Genomic DNA, 15,085 nt, shown 5'->3' on the forward strand with positions numbered 1-15,085 from the left:
GTGCTCTTACTTAGCTGTTGAGCCATATCTCCAGTCCCTCACTCTTTCCTTTCTGATTCTCATTAAAGGCACAAATGATGCTCTCCTCTACATCGCTCAAGTTCTATTCATTTTTCAATTTTCTTTTTCTCTGCTCTGCATAATAAGTAAGATATACGGAGACAGCTCTCCAAGTTCATCTTTTTTATCTTCTATCATTTCTGAGATTCTACTAGTCCATCCTGGTTAATATTTCAGTCCAATTGTTCTGTTCATCCCCCCCCCCCCAGTTTATTCGTAGTATTCTGGCTATTAAAATACTTTGTACTAAGTCAATGTCTTCATATTTTCTTCTAATTCCTTAAATATGGTTTTCTTTCTTTGAAAAATCTCTATGCTGCATGCCAACATTGTGTAAGTCCAGGTATATGACCTTGGCTGAGTGTTAAACTGCTAGTCTCCCCATTTTTGCCTGGATCAAGCTCTACTTTCATCCTGACAAAAATTGCGGTCTGAGGAGGACCATTACTGGTCTGCCCAGAGGTAGAGGTTCACTGGGCTGGGAGAAAGCATGAGACTTCAGAGGAGGAAAACTCTCCAGGCTAGGTGAAAGGTGAAAAGGTGTGACATTTGAGAGTTCCCTGGTGAAGAATATGTGTGTTCTTTGCAAATTCAGTTTGCAAATATCTTGTTGATATTTTTTGCCACACTATGTTCATAGCAGCTTTATTTGTGATAGCCAGAAGCTGAAAATAACCCAGAACAACAGAAGAATGGATACAGAAAATGTGGTTCATTTACACAGTAAAATACTACTCAGCTGTTAGGAATGAGGACATCCTGAGTTTTGCAGGCAAAAGGATGGAACTAGAAAATAGCATCCTGAGTGAGGTATGCTCACTCAGTGGGTATCCTAAGACCCAAAAGAACAGGATATACTCACTAATAAGTGGATATTGGCCAAAAAACTACAGAATACCCAAGATACAGTCCACAGAACTTATGAAGGTCAACAAGCTGAAGGGCCCAAGTGAGGACACCTCAGTCTCACTTGGGAGGGAGAAGAAAGCAATTACAAGGGGGGATGGAGGGGGAGGGACCTGGGAGGTAAAGTGGACGGGAAGAGGGGAACATGATCTGGTATTGGGTGAGGGAAAAGGACTGAAGCCCTGAAGGCTAGCAGAAAGAATGGAAACAAACAACATCAGAATATAGGAGAATGAGGGGATCCTCCAGAATATACCAGAGACCTCGGAGGTGAGAAACTCTCAGGACTCAAAGGGAGGGATCTTAAATGAAATGCCATACCATGGGAAGAGGGAACTTATAGAACCCACCTCCAGCAGAAAGACAGGGCATCAAGTGATGAAGAGGGTTGCTAACTCTGACCCATAATTGTTCCTGTCTGAAAGAACTGCACGGATGGAAATGGAGAGGATTCTGAGGAAAAGAAGGTCCAGCAACAGGCCCAAAGTGGTATCCAATGCAAGGAGAGGTCCTAAGGCCTGTCACTATTACTGAGGCTATGGAGCATTCACAAAAAGGGACCTATCATGACTGTTCTCCCAAAGATCTACCAAACAGCTGCAAGAATCAGATGCAAATATTTGCACCCAATCAATGGGCAGAAGCTGCTGACACCTGTGGATGAGTTAGGGAAAAGCTGGAAGTATCTGAGGAGGAGGTCAACAACAATCTCAATTAATCTGTACCCCTGAGGTCTCTCAAGCACTGGACCACCAAACAGGCAGAATATACCAGCTGAAATGAGGCCCCCAACACATATAAAGCAGAGGACTTCTGGGTCTGTGTTTAGTCAGAGAAGATGCACCTAACCCTAAGAGATGAGGCCCCAGGGAGTTTAGAGGTCTGGTGGGGTGGATGGTGGGGATATCCTCGTGGAGACATGGGGATAGGGAGGAATTATGGGATTACAACAGTCAAAGAGAAGGCTGACTGGTGTGGGAATAAAATCTGGAGTGTAAAAAATTTAAGTAAATAGAACCTGGAGCACATGGGCACAGGGGAATATTTTCAGAATAGAACACCAATAGCTTATGCTCTAAGATCAAGATTTGACAAATAAGACCTCATAAAATTGCAAAGCTTCTGTAAGGCAATGGACACTATCAATAGGACAAAACAGCAACCAACAGACTGGGAAAAGATCTGAACCAATTCTCCATCAGGTAGAGGGTTAATATCCAATATATACAAAGACCTCAAGAAGTTACCTCCAGAGAACCAAATAACTCTATTATAAATGGGGTACAGAGCTAAACAAAGAATTCTCAACTGAGGAATACTGTACGGATGAGAAACACCTAAAGAAATATTCAACATCCCTGATGATTAATCAAGGAAATGAAAATCAAAACAACCCTGAGATTCTACCACATATCAGTCAGGATAGCTAAGATAAAAAACTTAGGGGACAGAAGATGCTGGAGGGGATGTGGAGAAAGAGGAACACTCCTCCTCTGCTGCTGGGATTGCAAGCTTGTACAACCACTCTGAGAATCAGTCTGGTGGTTCCTCAGAAAATTGGACATAGCACTACCTGAGGATCCAGCTGTATCACTCCTGGGCATACACTCAGAAGATGTTTCTACATGTAATAAGGACACATGCTCCACTATGTTCATAGAAGCCTTCTTTATAATAGCCAGAACCTGGAAAGAACCCAGATGTCCCCCAACAGAGGAATGGATACAGAAGATGTGGTACATTTATACAATGGAGTACTACTCAGCTATTAAAACCAATGAATTCATGAAATTTTTAGGCAAATGTATGGAGCTAGAAAATATCATCCTGAGTGAGACAACCCAGTCACAAAAGAATACATACACATGGTATGCACTTGCTGATAAGTATATATTAGTCCAAAATCTTGGAATACCAAAAATGCAACTCACAGATCACATGAAGTTCCAGAAGAAGGAAGTCCAGAATGTGGATACTTTGATCCTTATTGGAAGAAGGATCAAAATTCCCATGGCTCACAGCCAACCAATCGACTGAGCATAGGGTTGCCAATGGAGCACCTTGAGAAAGGACCTAAGGAGCTGAAGAGGTTTGCAGCCCTGCAGGAGGAACAACAATGTGTAAAGACCAATAACCCCATAGTTCCCAGGGACTAAACCACCAACCAAAGAGTACACATGGAGGGACCCATAGCTCCAGCTGCATATGTAGAAGAAGAAGGCCATTTCAGACATCAATGAGAAGAGAGGCCATTGGTCCTATGAAGGCCTAATTTCCCAGAATAGGGGAATGCAAATCAGGAAATTGGAGGCAGGGAGCAGTGGGAGAAGGGTGTGGGATATGGGGTTTTCTGAGGGGTAACGATGAAAGGGGATACCATTTGAAATATAAATAAAACAAATAATTAACGAAAGAAAAAAGAAGAAAAAAATTAAATAGGTAAATAAATAAATAAATGGAAAAAAGAAAAATTTTGCACCTATGATAATCATTCTAATCTATCTTTGTCTCTATCTCTTTCTCACCCTCTGCCATCTCTGTCTCGCTAGCTGCCATCTCCCTCTCATTCTTCTCTTCCCCTCTATTAAGCTTCAGGGTACTATTCTGCATGAAATAATTCCTTGGATTCCTATTGTATTGTCTTCCTTCATGCACACACTTGCAATTCTCTTTTTCTTTTGCCTGAAATCAAGGTACCCCCAGCCCAGGGTCAGTTCAAATGTCAGGAGTTGTATGTATTTAAAGTTAAGGTCCTGTCCGGGTGAATTGATTGTCCTTATCTGTAATGAGGATTGTATTACTAGATACAAGACTACACCCTCTTAGCTTTCATTTCTGTTCCCTCAGTTATCATGTCTGTTAAAAGTGCTGTTAATTTCTTGAAATTCTGTGCATTTCTCTTGCTTCCCTCATATACAGAAAGTACTCATAATGAAACTTTGGATTTGTAGCCCTGCTCCTTCAGCCTCCTGCTGACCAGGGTCTGATGATCCGTCATAATCACTTTCTTTATGACTTCAAGTAGTTGCTTTTGTCTAGAGTCTATAATTAATCTCAGCAGGGAGCTTGTCTAAATCATAGTCAGTTTCTTCGGAGTGAAATGTGATGTCATTCATAAAATGACATAATTTTTTTAATGGAATGGGCCAGTTTTATACAAAAAACAGGGAACATAACTAAAATTATGTCCATGTATTGACTATTCTTTTTTGATTACATTTTTTAAGAGACTAACTGATTCAAAGGTAAAAGCTTTGCACAACTATAAAGAACATCTGAGGAATGGCAACAGATAAATCCTGGTCACATATAGGTTCTTGACTTGATAACTTCTCTTTATGAAATGTGCTCAATGATTATAATTTATAAACTGTAATTAGAGAGATGTTTAAAGTATTTCCAGGAAATTATCATACTTGTTAGCCTTTCAGTGGTTCTGTTGATAAAGAGTCCTTAAAAACATGTTCTTTAATTCTCTTAAACCTAATTGACTCATGTCATATGTGCAGAAACTACTCTGAAAATGCCATTTTCCTTCTTATTATTAATTACTAGACTTGCACTCATAAGTGTGAATATTTTTTGCTTGTTACCTAATATTTTTTAGTTTTATAGGAGTTCAGCATAATACCTTATATTCTGTGTTATATTAGATGTGTAGTTAGGAATAAAGCAATTCTGAAATCCTTATTTAAGGATAGCATATACATTAGAAACTTTAATAACATTAATATACTTCTTAAATATATGGGCTTTAGAAATGCTTTCTTATTTAAAAGGAATTCATCCATAGATGGGAACAAATTCGTGTCTTTATATTCAAGAATAGAGTTTGAAAAACATAGATATGCCTCATTTATTTGTCCAGGGTACTGTCAGTTTATTACAATAAAACTTAAATGTTTCATTTAAGCTAAAATTCAATTAAATGTTTCCCATATAATACTCAAATAACAATAGTTAAAGAGACCCATGTTTCAATGCTTGATTTCAGAACTCCATTTGAATAACTGATGTTTCTTTCAAAAGCAGTATAACATGTGCAAGCAAAAGAAGATGCTCTGAGAAATGATACAAACTTTATATTGTAGCTTCTAGCTAATGACAGAGATAGTAACCTCAAAGAGACACAAACTTCCTGGAATAAGCATGATAAATAATAATAACAATCAAATGTGTATCATACCCTAAGGCATTGGGAGAACAAACATTCCATTTGTCTGCCTGGCAGGTTTGTTTGCTGTTTTAAGTTTCAGATGTTGAAAGCAAGATGTTTATTTATATAAAAAAAGCTGGTGATTTGCTCTTCAAGCTTCATTGGTAGGAATGATTAAACTTTCATCTGAGAAGATGTAGTAAAGTTTTTCTTATAAGTTAAATAGTCTTCAAAAATGGTTTAAATAAATACAAAATATTTAGTTAAAAAACACTGTTTCAAATCTTTCTAAATTATGATTTAGATAAACTTCTATTTCCCTGGTTTTAAAAGGAGGAGTTTATAATAAAAATGCCAGGGTTCAAGGGGTAAGTGGCACCCAAAGTCCCTAAGCATCATTGTCTAGCAGTGGCCTTAATCCTTAGTCTTGGGGAGTCTTGCTGAACCTCAGAAGCATCCTGCCTTCCTAGATCCAGGATCTAAGGGAACCTTCAGGGTCCATAAATCTATCCAGCTTGGAACCCCACTCAACCACCCATCCTAGTTGGATCTGCCTACTAACCCAGCTGGATCAGAGTGGGGTATAGACTACAAAGTAGGCTTCAACTGTGGCACAGCTTGCAGAGTAGAGTCTGCTTAAGGCACAGTCAACAGAGAAGGGTACTCTGACCTCCATAGTCTGGACCATGGCTAGCCCTACCTTCCCAATAAAATTTGTTGCCATCAGAATCATTCAGCCAACACCAGGGAAATCCACATGCCTAAGGAGAGTATAAGAACACAATCAGCAAAAATCAGGGCAATATGGCAGCACCAAGGCCCAGGTATAATGTTACTACAAACCTTGAATATCCTAATGAAACTGAAGCACTAGAAGAGGAAATGAATTTCAATATTATAAAGATGATAGTGTCCTTTAAATAGGACACAAATGAATCCCTGAAGAAAATATAGGAAAAGACATGAAAACAGGTAGAGGCATTAGAAGAGAAAGCAAATAAATACAACAAAATCTGGGTAAATGACATGTATACAACTGTGTATTACCTGAAAAGGGAAATAATAGCAAAACAAAACAAAAAACCAAAAAAAAAACCCCACAAATGAGGCAATACTGGAGGTGAGAAACCTCAGAGAGATAACATAAAGTGCATATATAATCATCACCAACAGAATTCAAGAGAAGGGAGAGAGAATCTCAGGTATAAAAGATACCTGAGTAGAAATTAATATATCAGTCAAAGAAAATGCAAAATCTAAAGTTAATGACACCAAACATTGAGAAAATTTATAATACTATGAAAAGACCAAACTTAAGAAATATAGGAATAGAAAAAGAAGATTCCAAGCTCAAAGGACCAGAAAATGTATTCAACAAATTTATAGAAGAAAACTTCCTGATTTGTAAATTGTATCATGGGTATTCCAAGCTTTTGGGGTAATATCCACTTATCAGTGAGTGCATACCATGTGTGTTCTTTTGTGATTGGGCTACCTCACTCAAGATGTTATTTTCTAGTTCCACGCATTTGCCAAGGGATTTTATGAATTTATTGTTTTTAATAGCTGAGTAGTACTCCATTGTGTAAATGTACCATATTTTCTGTATCCATTCCTCTGCTGAAGGACATCTGGGTTCTTTCCAGCTTCTCTTTATTATAAAGAAGGCTTCTATGAACATCGTGGAGCATGTGTCCTTATTATGTCTTGGAGCATTTTCTGGGTATATGCCCAGGACTGATACAGCTGGGTCCTCAGGTAATAGTACTATTTCCAGTTTTCTGAGGAACTGCCAGACTGATTTCCAGAGTGGTTTTACCAGCTTGCAGTCCAACCAGGAGTAGAGGAGTTTTCCTCTTTATCCATATTCTCTCCACATAAAGCTCAAGAAGAAGGAAAACTGAAGTGTGGATACTTTGATCCTTCTTAGAAGGAGGATAAAAATACCCCTGGCTCACAGCCAACCAAAGGAATGAACATTGTTTCCCCAATGGAGGAGCTAGAGAAAGGACCCAAGTAGCTGAAGGGATTTGTAGCCCCATAGGAGAAAAAGCAATATGTACCAACCAGTACCCCTCCATAGCTTCCAGAAACTAAACCAACAAACAAAGTGTACACATAGAGGGACCCATGGCTACAATATATATATATATATATATATATATATATATATATATATATATATATATATATATATATCAGTGGATTGCCTTTTTATACATCAATGAGGCCATTTGTCCTGTGAAGGTGTAATGCCCCAGTGTAGGGGAATGCCAAATCAGGAAAGTGGGAGTGAGGATTGGTATGCAGAAGAAGGGGGGATGGTATAGGGAGTTTTTAGAAGGGTAACATGGAAAGCGAATAACATTTGAAATGTAAATAAAGCAATATCTAATAAAAAATTACAAAAAAGAAAGTTTAATTGACCTGACAAATGAGATGCCCCTAAAGGTACAAGAAGCTTACAAAACACTAAACAGATGGGACCCAAAAAGAAATTCCTCCAGCCACATAATAACCAAAACACCAACCATCTAAATATACAGAACAAAGAAAGAATTGTAAAAGCAGCAACAGCAAATGACTAACTAACATATAAAATCAGATCTATCAGATTTATACCCAATTTCTCATCTGAGACTCTAAAAGTTACAAGGGCCTGAGAATATGTCTTGCAAACACCAAGAGACCACATATGTCACCCCAGACTACTATGCCCAGCAAAACTTTCCATCACCACAGATGAAAAAGCTAAAATATTCCATAACAAAACTAAGTTCAAATAATACCTTTCTATTAACTGAACCCTACAGAGGACACTAGAAGGAAAACTCCAATATAATGAGGCTAACTATACTTAAGAAAACACAAGAAATAATATCATACCATTAAAACCAATACGAAAGAAATACACATGCATTCTCTCTCCTCCGTCTTTCACTCAACTATCACCATCACTGAAATAACAGAAAGTAACAATTATTGCTCATTAAAATATCTCAAATATAATAGATGCAATTCCTCAGTAAAAAGATACAGGTTAACAAAATGGTTGTGTAAACATAATTCATCATGTGCTGGGTACAAGAAACTCATCTCAGCAACAAAGATGGTCATGATCTCAGTATAAAGGGGTGGTAACAAAAGCTTTCCAAGAAAATAGAACCAAGAAACAGTCTGGAGTAGCTATTCTAATATCTAATAAAATAGTCTTTCAATGGAAAGTAATCAAAGATGCAGGGAAGGAGAGATCATACTAATCATAGGAAAAATACACCTAAAGGATATATCAATTCTGAATATGTATGACCCAAATGCAAGGGTACCCACATTTGTAAAAGAAATATTGCTAAAGCTTAAATCAAACTCCACACATTAGTAGTGGTAGACCTCAATATCCCACTCACCAATGGACCAGTAATAGAGACAGAAACTAAACAAAAAAATATCAAACTAACAGAAGCCATGATTTACATGGACCTAACAGATATTTATAGCATTTTACCTGAACACAAAAAATATACTTTATTCTTAGCACCATACAGAACCTTCTCCAAACCTGAATGCCACAAAGCAAACCTCAACCAATCCTAGAAAATTGAAATAACCCCATGCATCTTGTCATACTACTACAAATTAAATCGTGACTTCAACAACAGAAATAACAGAAAGTCTATATATTTATGGAACCTATACAACTCTTTACTCAGTGCTCACTGTGTCAGGGAGGAAATAAGGAAATTAAAGACTTTCTAGAATTTGATGAAAATGAGGGCACAACATACCACTCCACTTTGAAAGAGGTGCTAAAAAGAAAAGTTCATAACACTGCATGTCCTCATAAAGAAATTAGAAATTTCTCATATTAATGACTTGAAAGTACACCTGTAGGCTCTAGGCAAACAAACAAAGAAACAAACAAACCAGAAAGAAAGAAACAAAGAAAGAAAATCAAAGAAGTAAACACAACCAGGAGGAGTAGACTGAACAAAATATTCAAACTCGGGGCTGAAATCAACTAATTGGAAACAATGAGAACTATACAAAGAATCAATGGACCCAAGAGCTGATTCTCTTGAAATCAACAAGACTGAAATAACCGAGCCAAATTAACTACAAGTCGGGGAGATTACCCCAATTAACAAATTTATAAATGAATAGGACACTGAGAAAACTCAAAGAATCACTAGGTCTAACTTCAAAATTTTGTTCTCCACAAAATTAGAAAATCTAAATGAAATGGACGATTTTCTAGACAGATACCAATTACCAAAACTAAATCAAGATGTGGTAAACTATATAAATAGGTCTATAAACCATTAAGAAATAGTAGTCATCAAAATCTCCAAATCAAACAAACAACAAAAAGATAAGTAAAAAAGGTTTGGCCAGAAGGTTTTAGTGCAGAGTTCTACCAGACATTTAAAAAAGAGCTAGTGTCAATAATCTTCAAAGAATTACACAAAATAGAAATAGAAAGATCACTGCCAATCTTATTCTGTAAGTTACAGTCACCTGATACCAAAACCACACAAAGATTCAACTAAGAAAAAGAATTCCAGACCAATTTCCCTTATGAACATTGATGTAAAAATATTTAATAAAAGACTTTCAAACCTAATTCAAGAATACATCAAAAATATCATCCACCATGATCTAGTAGGCTTGAATATACAAAATCCTACCTCCCTATAAACAAATGGAAAGACTAAAAACATATGGCTATCTCATTAAATGCCAACAAAACATTTAACAATATCCAACAACCACTCATGTTAAAAGTCTTGGAGTAAGCAGTAATACAAGGGGCATACCTAAAGACAATAAAGGCAGTATACAACAAATGAATAGCCAACATCAAATTAAATGCAGAAAAACTTAAAAAGCATTTGTAGTAAAATCAGGGACACTACAAGACTTCCACTTTCCACATATGTCTTCAATATAGTATTTGAAGTTCTAGGTAGATCAATAACACAGCTAAAGGAGATCAATGAGATACAAATTGGAAAATAAGAAGTTATTTATTTAAGAAGAAGAAGAAATTATTGCTATTTGTTGATGATATGATAGTATACCTAAGCTAACCCAAAAATTCTACTAGAGAACACTTACAGCTGATAAACTCCTTCAGGAATGTGGATGGATACAAAATTAACTAACAAAATCAGTAGTCCTCCTCTCCACAAGTGATAAAAATGAGAAAGTAATTTGGGAAGTCATAGTACTCCAAATAATAGTCACAGATAATATGAAATACCTTGGGGTGACTCTAACCAAGCAAGTGAAAAATCTGTAGGACAAGAACTTCATGACTCTGAAGAGATTGAGGAAGATACCAGAAGGTGGAAAATTCTTCCATGTTCAATAATCTGAAGGATTGACACAGTAAGAATGTCAATTTTACTAAAAACAATCTATAGATTCAATGCAGTTCCCATCAAAATTCCAAAACAATTCTTCACAGATATTGAGAGAACAATTCTCACCTCTATATGGAAAAGCAAAAAACCCAGAATAGCTAAAATATTCCTGAACAATGAGAAAACTTCAGGGCAAATCACCATTCTTGAACTCAAAGCTGTACTATAGAGCAAAACTGCATGATATTTGTACAGAAACAGATAAATTGATCAATACAATTGAATCAAAGACCCAAAAATAAACCCACACCCCTATATGCACTTTATTTTTGATATAGAAGCCAAACCTCAAGTCCAAATGAATCAAAGACCTCACTATAAAACCAGACACACTTAATCTAATAGAAGAGAAATAGCTTTGAACTCATTGATATGGGAGAAAAATTACTGACCAGAACACCCATGGGTCGAGTGCTGAGATCAAGAATTAATAAATGGGACCTCAGGAAACTGAAACGCTTCAGTAAGTCAAAGGACAGTGTCATCAGGAGAAAAGGATAGTCTACAGATTGTGAAAACATCGTCACTAACCCTAAATCTGACATAAGGCTAATCTCCAAAACATAAAGAACATAAGAAGTTAGACACTGACAATCAAAATAACCCAATTAGAAAATAAGGAATAGAGCTGCTCTCAATAGCAGAATCATCAATGTCTGAGCATCAGAAGAAATAGTAAATGTAAAGAAATCAAGAGTATATGGCACTCAAAAAGTACCATATAGTCCAACTCTGTGGTAAGGATTAATTTTATTACTATTAACAAGTAAAGATGTATGAAAGTCTACCTATTCCATTAAGCCATAGAATTCGGTTTCTTCCAAGTTTTCATTCAAAATGTAGTGTTTAAACGATCAGGGCTACTGATGTTTGTCAAGGAATTAGTGACTCTTCCCTAACCAAACACTTGATGTCCCCTTTGGCCAGATTCTAAAACAGCAGTTGATTTGCTCTCCCTCTCCTCAACCCTCTGACCTCCTTTACAATTCAGAGAAAAACAAATCATTAATTCTGTAAGTCATGCATCCAGCATGCTGGGCACTTCTCATATTTGCAGGTTATTACAAATTGAGAGAGTGCTTTACAAGCTAAGAAGCACATCTCTGTGGGTCATGATGCTGTCTTACAAGATTCCCTAGGAAGTTAAGTTGAAGGAAATATTTTCATCTGCCTCATAGTTTTACAGTTTGTAGTCAATGTTTGCTTGTCCCTGTTGCTTTGGTCTTGTGTTGACATAAAGTATCATGATGAGAGCATATGACTGACTCAGTTTCTCATGACACAGCACTAGGGGACCAAAGATAGAAAAGGGCCAAAATCTCAATGAACCATAGAAAAGTGTGTCTCAAATTATCTCATTTCTGTTAGATGTATTTATTTATTGAAAGTTCTACCATCTCACAACAGACACAAGAGTCAGGGTATACTCTAGAGCCTAAATATAGAATAAAATTTGAAGGGTAGAACTATAACAGCCACTGTGATATATTTTGTACTTAACAATTTTAATAATTAATATTCCTCATGTCCTCACTGTGGCACTAATGTTCATGTGGAAAACTCTATTATGTTATGGGAAGATGACACTATTTTGTTTTAAGTTGCATGTTGTGTAGAGAACATTTGGCTCATTCTTTATCTTTTTTACTAAAATAGGTGACCCTAAAAGTATAGTTTTCTGTTTCTCCTTGAAAATTCCTGCTATTTCTCACTCCTATCTCTATATGATCTATATTACAGTTGATGCACTTGAATAAGGACTTGTTTGAATATCAATCTGTATTTTTCTGAACATATTTTCTCTCTGGTTACCAATTAACCTTGCCTTATATTGCAATTTATACAGGGGGAAATGATACTTGGCCATTTTTCATGGAAATTTCAGTTATTATTGGTGGTGTTTGGGAGGGAGTACATTTAACTCCTGTTGCATAACTATCTGACTTTTGATAAGCTGCACTGTCTTATTAGATCATGAAATTCAGAACATGTTATATCTTGCATATTTTTGCCATTCGTGGCATGATCATATGAGTGTATTTATCTAAAAACTTTGAGATGATGTATTTTAAAAAATTTAATATAGAACTGAATCTTATTTTGATTATGAACTCTGAAAACATCATCTTCTTGTTTTGTTATTATTTTTAATTTTACCATAGGGAAAATTCAGAGACACAAAGTGTCTCTGTGTGAGAATAGATTACAAGTTTATTTGTGTTTATTAAGCTTTACTGTTTCACAACAAAAAATGAATTGCATTTCAATTTTAGTATAAAAGACTCCACATTACAAACCATAATATCTCAGAATCCCTGACTGATCATTGATTTAGAATGTATGCATATGTATACACCCATATGAAGGTATTGTGATATTAACATATTAACTAATACATATTGCATATTTTTTCGATATATTTTTTATTTACATTTCGAATGATTTCCCCTTTTCTGGCTTCCCACTACCAGAAGGTCCCATAAGCCCTTCTACCTCTCCCTGTTCCCCCATCCACCCCTTCCCACTTCCCTGTTCTCGTTTTGCCCTATATTGCTACACTAAGTCTTTCCATAACCAGGGGCCACCCCTCCATTCTTCTTGTACATCATTTGATGTGTGGGTTATGTTTGGGGTATTCCAATTTTATAAGCTGATATCCACTTATTAGTGAGTGCATACCATGATTGATCTTTTGAGACTAGAATACCTCACTTAGTATGATGTTCTCCAGCTCCATCCATTTGTCTAAGAATTTCATGAATTCATTGTTTCTAATGGCTGACTAGTACTCCATTGTGTATATATACCACATCAATGGCCAAGATTATGGCTCAGGACCTGCGTGGAAAGAAGAAGGAGGAGCTGTTGAAGCAACTGGACGATCTAAAGGTGGAACTGCCCCAGCTTCGCGATGCCAAACTGACAGGCTGTACCACGTCCAAGATCTCCAAGATATGAGTGGTACGCAAATCCATCGCCCGAGTCCTCACTGTCATTAACCAGACTCAGAAAGAAAACCGCAGGAAATTCTACAAGGGTAAGAAGTACAAGCACCTCAGGAAATTCTACAAGGGTAAAAAGCACAAGCCCCTGGACCTGCGACCCAAGAAGAGGAGAGTCATGCACCGCTGGCTCACCAAGCATGAAGAGAAGCTGAAGACCAAGAAGCAGCAGTGGAAGGAGCGGCTGTACCCACTGCGCAAGTATGCAGTCAAGGCCTGAGACAGACGACAATAAAGTGCAAGACTGACAAAAAGAAATATATATATATATATATATATATATTGTATATAATATAATTAATATAATACACTATAATATGATATTTATGTATATATATTGTATATAATATAATTAATATAATACACTATAATATGATATTTATGTATATATATTGTATATAATATAATTAATATAATACACTATAATATGATATTTATGTAACACACATAAATATGTGTGTTATATTCATCTAGCTCAGGAAAACACATTGGATGATCTGAGTGTGGAATTAGAGGTGGTTGGGAGCTACTTTATGTGTAGGGTGCTGGGAAAAGAACCCTGGTCCTCTGCAACAGAAACAGGTGTTATTAACACTAAGCCTTGGGCATATGAAACTTTGTTTTTTGTTTTGTTTTTTGTTTTGTTTTGTTTTTTTTTTGACACAAGCATGCTAGTACTGTTAGTACTAAGATTTTTTTCCTCTTGTTCCTAAAGCCTGTATCTCTGGACCATGGAATGGTCTCATGCACATTGGGCTGGGGTTGTTCCTCATCTTAGTCCAATGTATAATATCTGTCACAGTATACTCATAGTTTTATTTCCATTCATCTATTGAGATTTTTCACCATATTACGTGGACATGCTTTTGTATCTGATATTTGCCTATATAAAATATAGGCAAACTATATGTGAGTTTGGTACAGAAGCTATCTATATTCTCTATAGTACAGTCATGGAAGAGACCTCAGGTATTGCATATGGAGTAGTAAAATAAACGTGCAGTTAAAACCCTCCAGGCAACATAAGTTAAAGTCATAAAAGCCTTTCTTTTTATTCTCCTAAATAGCATTATATCAAAAGGAATAAACAATTCAATTAAATATTAATCATTCACTCCTTTTTTAAAGAATGTCCTGTGCCCTGTATCTTTATCATCTAGTAATTCTCACTGCATATAGTCCCTGCATTGATGAAATATGACAGGCAGATTCAGGACTCAAATGCTGAGTCAAGACAGCCATCAGGGATTGGGCAGCCCTGTCTCATCTCAACCTTTATAAAGAGCTAAAAATTACAAACACTTAAAAATGAGAATAAAGAGTCTGCAGGGACATTTAGCAGTTTTAGCAGAACATGAAGCTATCTGAAAAACAAGTAATGATAATTGGTTAATTAGAAGTTGAAGACTGGCTAGGTATTAAGAGATTTCTGAAGAGAAAGCACAAACATCAAGGAATAAAAGCTCAACTACAAAGATAAATTCGCCTTTTTAATGTTCCCAGTTCAAAAAATATCAGTGATCTTTTAGATGTTAGGA

General features: G+C 36.3%; 1 pseudogene; it reads left to right on the forward strand.

Annotated features, from left to right (window-relative positions):
- The first annotated feature begins 13,359 nt into the window (after positions 1-13,359).
- On the forward strand, positions 13,360-13,791 carry LOC127677368 (60S ribosomal protein L35-like; annotated as a pseudogene).
- The last annotated feature ends 1,294 nt before the right edge of the window (positions 13,792-15,085 follow it).

The sequence above is a fragment of the Apodemus sylvaticus genome, chromosome 2, assembly GCF_947179515.1.
Source record: "Apodemus sylvaticus chromosome 2, mApoSyl1.1, whole genome shotgun sequence".
Lineage (NCBI taxonomy): Eukaryota > Metazoa > Chordata > Mammalia > Rodentia > Muridae > Apodemus > Apodemus sylvaticus.